Source organism: Cherax quadricarinatus, chromosome 6 (genome assembly GCF_038502225.1).
Source record: "Cherax quadricarinatus isolate ZL_2023a chromosome 6, ASM3850222v1, whole genome shotgun sequence".
In the NCBI taxonomy this organism is placed as follows: Eukaryota; Metazoa; Arthropoda; class Malacostraca; order Decapoda; family Parastacidae; genus Cherax; species Cherax quadricarinatus.
This window is the reverse complement of record NC_091297.1, coordinates 10242363-10250128: the sequence shown is the minus strand read 5'-3', so window position 1 is coordinate 10250128 and position 7766 is coordinate 10242363. Positions and strand designations below refer to the sequence as shown.

The 7766-nt window shown below is 41.0% G+C and overlaps 1 protein-coding gene across 5 annotated transcripts in view; it reads left to right on the top strand.

Annotated features, from left to right (window-relative positions):
- The first annotated feature begins 4876 nt into the window (after nt 1-4876).
- Nucleotides 4877-7766, top strand: part of LOC128691870 (protein SERAC1) — a 90606-nt gene continuing 87716 nt past the window's right edge. For 2 of the 5 annotated variants that reach the window (XM_070080214.1, XM_053780825.2), the window contains exon 1: nt 4936-5288. The gene's annotated coding sequence lies outside the window, so the exon portion shown is untranslated. The other 3 variants (XM_053780835.2, XM_053780854.2, XM_053780845.2) reach the window with 3 other exon arrangements.

The window sequence follows — 7766 nt, the reverse complement described above, 5'->3', positions numbered from 1 at the left end:
ACCCACTCATGTATTTATCCAACCTATTTTTAAAGCTACACAACGTTCTAGCCTCTATAACGGTACTTGGGAGTTTGTTCCACTCATCCACAACTCTATTACCAAACCAGTACTTTCCTATATCCTTCCTGAATCTGAATTTTTCCAACTTAAAACCATTGCTGCGAGTCCTGTCTAGGCTAGATATTTTCAGCACACTATTTACATCCCCTTTATTTATTCCAGTCTTCCATTTATACACCTCAATCATATCCCCCCTAATTCTACGTCTTTCTAGAGAGTGCAGTTTCAGGGCCCTTAGTCTATCCTCATAGGGAAGGTTTCTGATACATGGGATCAACTTTGTCATCCTCCTTTGTACATTTTCCAGAGAATTTATATCCATTCTGTAATACGGTGACCAAAACTGTGCAGCATAATCTAAATGAGGCCTAACCAAGGATGTATAGAGTTGAAGAACAACCTGAGGACTCCTATTATTTATGCTTCTTGATATGAAGCCAAGGATTCTATTAGCTTTATTGCGAACACTTATGCACTGTTGTCTTGGTTTCAGATTACTGCTAACCAGAACTCCTAAATCTTTTTCGCAATCCGTAATATTAAGATCTACATTATTTAGTTTATATGTGGCATGGTTATTGTCCTGTCCAACATTTAGAACTTTGCATTTGTCTATATTAAACTGCATCTGCCACTTCTCCGACCACTGCATCAGTCTATTCAAATCTTCCTGGAGTGCTCGAATGTCCTCGTCAGAATGAATTCGACGGCCTATTTTGGTGTCATCGGCAAACTTGCCGATGTCGCTCTTTATGCCCTCATCTATGTCGTTTATGTAGATTGTGAACAGCAGGGGGCCCAACACTGACCCCTGTGGAACACCGCTCGTGACACTTCCCCACTCTGATTTCTCCCCATTTATGCAAACTCTCTGCTGCCTATTTGTCAACCATGCCTCTATCCAGGAAAAAATTTCTCCTCCTATTCCATGTGCTTTAATTTTCCTCAACAGTCTCTGATGTGGGACCCTGTCAAAAGCCTTACTGAAGTCCATATACACAATATCATATTCATTACCATGATCTACCTCCTCAAATACCTTAGTGAAAAAAGTTAATAAATTCGTAAGGCAGGAACGCCCCTTTGTAAAACCATGCTGAGATTCGTTGATTAATTTATGCTTTTCAAGGTGGCTACGAACTGCCTCGGCAATTATTGATTCCATAAATTTTCCCACTATGGAGGTCAGGCTTATTGGTCTATAGTTCGAAGCTAAGGACCTGTCACCTGTTTTGAAAATAGGTATCACATTTGCCATTTTCCACTTATCTGGCACCATGCCAGTTTGTAGTGATATCTTGAAAAGATTAGCCAAAGGTGTGCTAAGCTCCTCTTTACATTCCTTTAGGACCCTTGCATACAGTTCATCAGGGCCTGGGGATTTGTTAGGTTTTAATTTATCTATTTGCCTAAGGACCATGTCACTTGTGACCCTAATAGTGCACAGTTTATTATCGTCCTGTTCTACATAATTTTTCATTACTGGAATATCGCTGGTATCCTCCTGTATAAAAACTGAGAGGAAGTATGTGTTAAAAATTCTACACATTTCCTTATCACTGTCAGTGAGCTGACCCGAGGAACTTTTGAGTGGGCCTATCTTGTCCCTGATCTTACTTCTGTATACCTGAAAGAATCCTTTTGGGTTAGTCTTCGATTCTCTTGCAACTTTAACCTCATAATCTCTCTTTGCTTTTCTAATTCCCTTTTTTATTTCTCTCTTTAACTGAATATATCGATTTCTCAATTGCCCCTCTCCTCTTTTGATTTGCCTATATATGCCTCTCTTTTGACCAATCAGATATTTTAATCTATTGTTCATCCATTTAGGATCATTTTTGTTTGATCTGATTACCCTATTTGGAACATAATTTGACTGAGCAGCTAGAACTATGCCCTGGAAAGCATCATATCGGCAACCATCACCACCTACCTGACCCTTAGTCAGGTCATTCCAGTTCAGCCCACCTAAGTAATTTTTCAGTCCTATGAAATCAGCCAAGCGAAAGTCAGGGACGGAGACTTGATTGCCATTATTTGGGGAATTCCATGATATATTAAAACTGAGTGATTTGTGATCACTTTCCCCAAGCTCATCATTAACCTCAAGATTATTAATTAGTGTTTCCCTACTGGCAAGAACCAAGTCAAGGAGGTTATTTCCCCTAGTTGGCTCTGTCACAAACTGTTTTAAAAAACAATCCTGGATCGTATCAAGAAAGTCACCTGACTCTAAATTTCCTGTCAAATTGCTCCAGTCAATCTGTCTATAGTTGAAATCTCCCATTAGCACAACATTTTCGTATGTAGATGCCTTACGAATTTCGTCCCATAGAAGTTTACTGCACTCCCTATCAAGATTTGGGGCCCTGTAAATCACACCCAAAATTAGTTTTTCTCGGCCCTCGAGAAGCTGTAACCAAACAGATTCAGTGGCTGATGCTTCTAATTTAATATCTTGTCTAACACAACAATTTAAATTGTCTCTGACATACATCGCTACTCCACCACCTTTCCTGTTGACCCTGTCAGTGTGGAATAATTTATAGCCTTGTATGTGACATTCAGAGGGCATCTCTCTATCTTTCAGATTGAGCCAGGTCTCTGTTATAGCAATAATATCTATGTTTCCTGCACTTGCAATTAATCTTAGCTCATCTATCTTATTTCTTACACTCCTGCTATTAGTATAGTAAACCTTAAGGGAGCTAGTCCCTTGCTGCCCTCTGCTGTCCCCCTTTGTTTGCTGACCTGATCTATTGTCTTTATTTATAACTTCATGCTGAATGCCTTTTATACATTTACTGTTTCCAACCCAAGTGTTGCAACCTGCTTGTTTCCCACACACACCCATACCTCTATCTTCCATCAGTTTAAAATCATAGGCATTTCACCAATGGCCTTCTCAATCGAGTCTGCAAGTGCTACCACCCCAGCCCCAGAGAGATGTACCCCATCCCTTGCATACATATCATGTTTGCCATAAAAGTTGTTCCAGTTGTCAATGAATGGGATTGCAAGTTCCTTGCAGTATCTGTCTAGCCAGCAATTTACACCAATTGCCCTAGACAACCATTCATTTCCTACTCCCCTTCTAGGCAAGATGCTACATATGATTGGGATCCCTCCCTTAGACTTAATGAAATCTATAGCTGACCTGTACTTTCCTACCCTTCCCAATATCATTTCCACCAGCGCTGAGACAGATAATGGGCTTGTTCCCATTACCTGACATGATATTATCCAGCCTGTTGACAATGTCCCCAACACCAGCTCCAGGGAAGCACACTCTATCTCTCATCTTCTTATTCCTATTACAAAAAGCACGGTCAATATATCTTACCTGAGAGTCACCAACCACAAGAATGCGCTTACCTCCATTAGCAGGGGCAGTAGTACCCTTACCTTCACTGGCCACTGAAGTACATTCATCCTGAAGAACAGAGAAGCGATTTCCTACCTTCAGATCTTCACTCTTAACTTTCCTTAATCTGATGCGCCTTCCATTACTGTGAACCACTCGCCACTTGTAGCAGGTGCTGGACTGCACCTCACTGCTGGTAGCCGTTGCTACCTCCCCAACTACAGCCTCCTCACAGCGAGAGACAGACTGCACCTCACTTGAAGCCTCATTCCCCACAACTCCAGCCACCTCACACTCTCTCCCAGACCCATTGAAGTGGTCCTTCAGCCTCCTAATCTCCTCCTGGAGAAGCAAGACCTCCTCCTTCAACTCTCCAACCTCAATTTTTAAAACACTGCAGAAGCAAGCCATGCTTTGTAACTGTCCACACTAATCCCCAAAGCAGCTCAGGGTCTGTGACCTCACGTGACGACTGACCACTGACGACTGGGTGTGTGACATAAGTCGAACAAATTGTATGATAATTCTATGTAACTGTATTTGTGTATACCTGAATAAACTTACTAAAAGTACTCTTAGCATGCCATATCCACCAAAGGATGAATACTATTCTTAACTATCTCTTCTTGAGTGTGATTTTTCTATGTAATCAGCTGATGAAGCCTGCAGCTCAGGCGAAACATTTCGTCAGTCAAGACTCCTAGTATTGCACGTTTGTCTTATAATCTTCAGTTAGTCCCAAACACGCACCAATTTAGAAGTTTGTCTATACCTGGAGTTTACCTGGAGAGAGTTTCGGGGGTCAACGCCCCCGCGGCCCGGTCTGTGACCAGGCCTCCTGGTGGATCAGCCCCTGATCAACCAGGCTGTTGCTGCTGGCTGCACGCAAACCAACGTACGAGCCACAGCCCGGCTGATCAGGAACCGACTTTAGGTGCTTGTCCAGTGCCAGCTTGAAGACTGCCAGGGGTCTGTTGGTAATCCCCCTTATGTATGCTGGGAGGCAGTTGAACAGTCTCGGGCCCCTGACACTTATTGTATGGTCTCTTAACGTGCTAGTGACACCCCTGCTTTTCATTGGGGGGATGGTGCATCGTCTGCCAAGTCTTTTGCTTTCGTAAACCCATGCAGGTTATAACAGCAGCACACTCCACAAATAACCCGCACATAGGAGAGAGGAGGTTAGGACGACGTTTCGGTCCGTCTTGTACCACTTGTGTATTGTTCCAGTCACGGTATTATGCCATTTTTTTCTTGTTAACAGTAGCGCCTGAGAGTTAAAGAACAACCTGCTTTGATCCATGGATTGGAAGAATAACTTATCAAAACTATAACCAAACGAAATATAAATCTAACTACCGTAGCTTCTATATATAATCAGTAGAAGTAACAGTTGAATTTTATATTACAATGTATAACTATGAAAACAATGTTTGGTGTTGGCAGTACTGTGTGCGTGTGCGCGTGTGCGCCAGCCAGTCAGCTGATAAGGTAAACAATGGCTGGTGTATTATGTAACAACACAAGAATGAAGACCTACTGTAGCCCTGTGGGCCCATACCCACTCATATACCCGTCCAATCTAGTATATTCCAAGTTGCCCAAAGTGTAACTGTGTATACCTGAGTAAACTTACTTATTGCTAAGTCATTTCTTCTCTCGAGGGAAGTTACTTGAAGCCACTGAGGGGATCTTGATCCAAGGAATTGTATCTGTGCTTGTTTGAATCGAATCTGAATACCTCCTTTTTCCCTCTAGGTGCTGTATTATCCCCGTCAACAATGTATGACCCTGGAGTATACCTGGAGAGGGTTTTGGGGGGTCAACGCCCCCACAACCCTGTGACCAGGCCTCCTGCTAAGTAAGTTTATTCAGGTATACACAAATACAGTTACATAGAGTCTTATACATAGTAGAGAACCTAGCATAACCCAAAAAAGTTAAACAAAGTGACTTATTTCCATTGGGGTCCCTTTAATAATATCTTATACTACAAAAGATATATACGTACTAAGAATAATGTAAGAAGTTATTTACATATGCGTGTTAACTAAACAAAAATAAAAAATCATTCTCCTTCCTTTCTGTGGCTACAGTGGCTGCAGTTAGAATGATAACAAATTCTCACTACAGGCAGCACACTCCACCAATATTCAATACACTCAACCTACTCACCATACAAAACATCCATACTTATTACTGCACCTATTACATACATAGAACACTCAACTCTGATATTAACCCTCCCCTCAAACATCTCCTTGCCAACCTCAACAGAACACATGACCATAACACAAGGCACAGATCACTCTTTGATATTCCTCGTGTCCATCTCACGCTATGCAAAAACTCAATGCACATAAAAGGCCCTAAAATCTGGAATTCATTACCTGTAAATATAAAAGAAACACTACCTGTTTATAAATTCAAGTCTCTTCTCAAAGATCACTTACTCACCCAAAACCAAATAAATACTGAATAACTGAACCTTATAAATTGTATATCTTAAATGTTTCTCACAATTATATCACATAAATGTTAAACCTAAAACCCAATCTAACTTTATTATTTTTTAAATTCACTACCTAACAGAATACTCCATTCTACTGAATTTACAACAATGCATGCAACCATATGACCTGTCTTTGTAATACTCACTTGTGCTTTATAGTAATCAGTTTACATTAATGTTTTTCACTGATTTCATCATTGCTTAGTTAATCTTAAGTTAATTTTAAGCCAGCCCGTAATGCTATGCATAGTATAAGTGGCTTTGGCATGCTGCTCTTATCTGTATTTTTTTTTGTACCTCTGTAAGTGTGCTCAAATTATAAATAAATAAATAAATAAATAAATAAATAAATAAATTAGGTACCTTTTGGCTCTCTTCTTGAACTGGCTCATGGTGGATCAGGGCCTGATCAGCCAGGCTGTTACTACTAGCCACATGCAAACTGACGTGTGAACCACAGCCCAACTGGTCAGGTACTGCCTTTAGGTGCCTGTCCAGCGCCTTCTTGAAGACAGCCAGGGGTCTATTGGTAATCCCCCTTATGTATGCTAGGAGGCAGTTGAACAGTCTTGGGCACCTGACACTTATTGTGTAGTCTCTTAGTGTACTCGTGGCACCCCTGGTTTTCATTGGGGAAAGTTGCATCTCCTACTCTGTCTTTTGCTTTTAGTAAGTAAGTTTATTCAGGTACACACAAATACAGTTACATAGAATTATCATACATAGCAGCATATGTGTAGAGAACCTGGGATAACCCAAAAAAGTCAGACTGAGTGACCTGTTTCCATTGGGGTCCTTTATTTCCATTGGGGTCCTTTTGTAGGGAGTGATTTTCATGTGCATATTTTGGACTAGTGCCTCTAGAATTTTCCAAGTGTATATTATCATGTGCCTTTCTCACCTGCATTTCAGGGAGTACAAATCAAGGGGCTTCAACCGTTCCCAGTATAGGTGCTTTATTATACTTATACATATACTGTGAAAGTTCTTTGTACATAACACTTAGTTTTGATTATAATAATAATCATGTATTATCTCCGTGGGTTTAGTGTGTGATAAATGGTTTAAAAAAAACGACTAGTTGAAGATTGAGACACTTATACAACGTATGGGAATGTTTATTGAGGAAACGTTTTGCCACACAGTGGCTTCATCAGTCTAATACAAAGCGGAGAGGTGGAGTTTGAGGTAATCAGTCCCTCAGCCTGGAGTCAATGTGTTCAGTCTATCAATCTTGAAGAATGTACAGCATAGGGCCATAGACATGGCTTATATATTGTAGTCAGGTGAGGTGAAGCAGGAGGAGGCGGGGTCATAGTGGAACCATCCACTATGACCATCCAACTTGTCAGTTTTTTAAACCATTTATCACATCTGTCAGACACTGCAGCATCATGGATATCTTGATACAAAGAATTCTTCAAAACTTGTCCAACCTTTGGACGAAGACCTACTTAGACTAGTGGATGGTTCCACTATGACCCCGCCTCTTCCTGCTTTGCCTTGCCTGACTACAGTACTATATAAGCCACGTCCGCGGCCCTATGCTGTACATTCTTCGAGATTGATAGACTGAACACATTGACTCCAGGCTGAGGGACTGATTACCTCAAACTCCACCTCTCCTTACACTTTTCCACTTTACATTGGACTGAGGAAGCCACTGTGTGGCGATACGTTTCCTCAATAAATATTCCCATATGTTGCATAAGTGTGGGTTTAGTGCTTCCTAATGAATGTAATAATAATTCTTCCCTGTATCCTTTGTAAATCTAAAATTTTCCAACTTGAATCCATTGCTGAAAGCCCTGTGTTGATTAGATATTT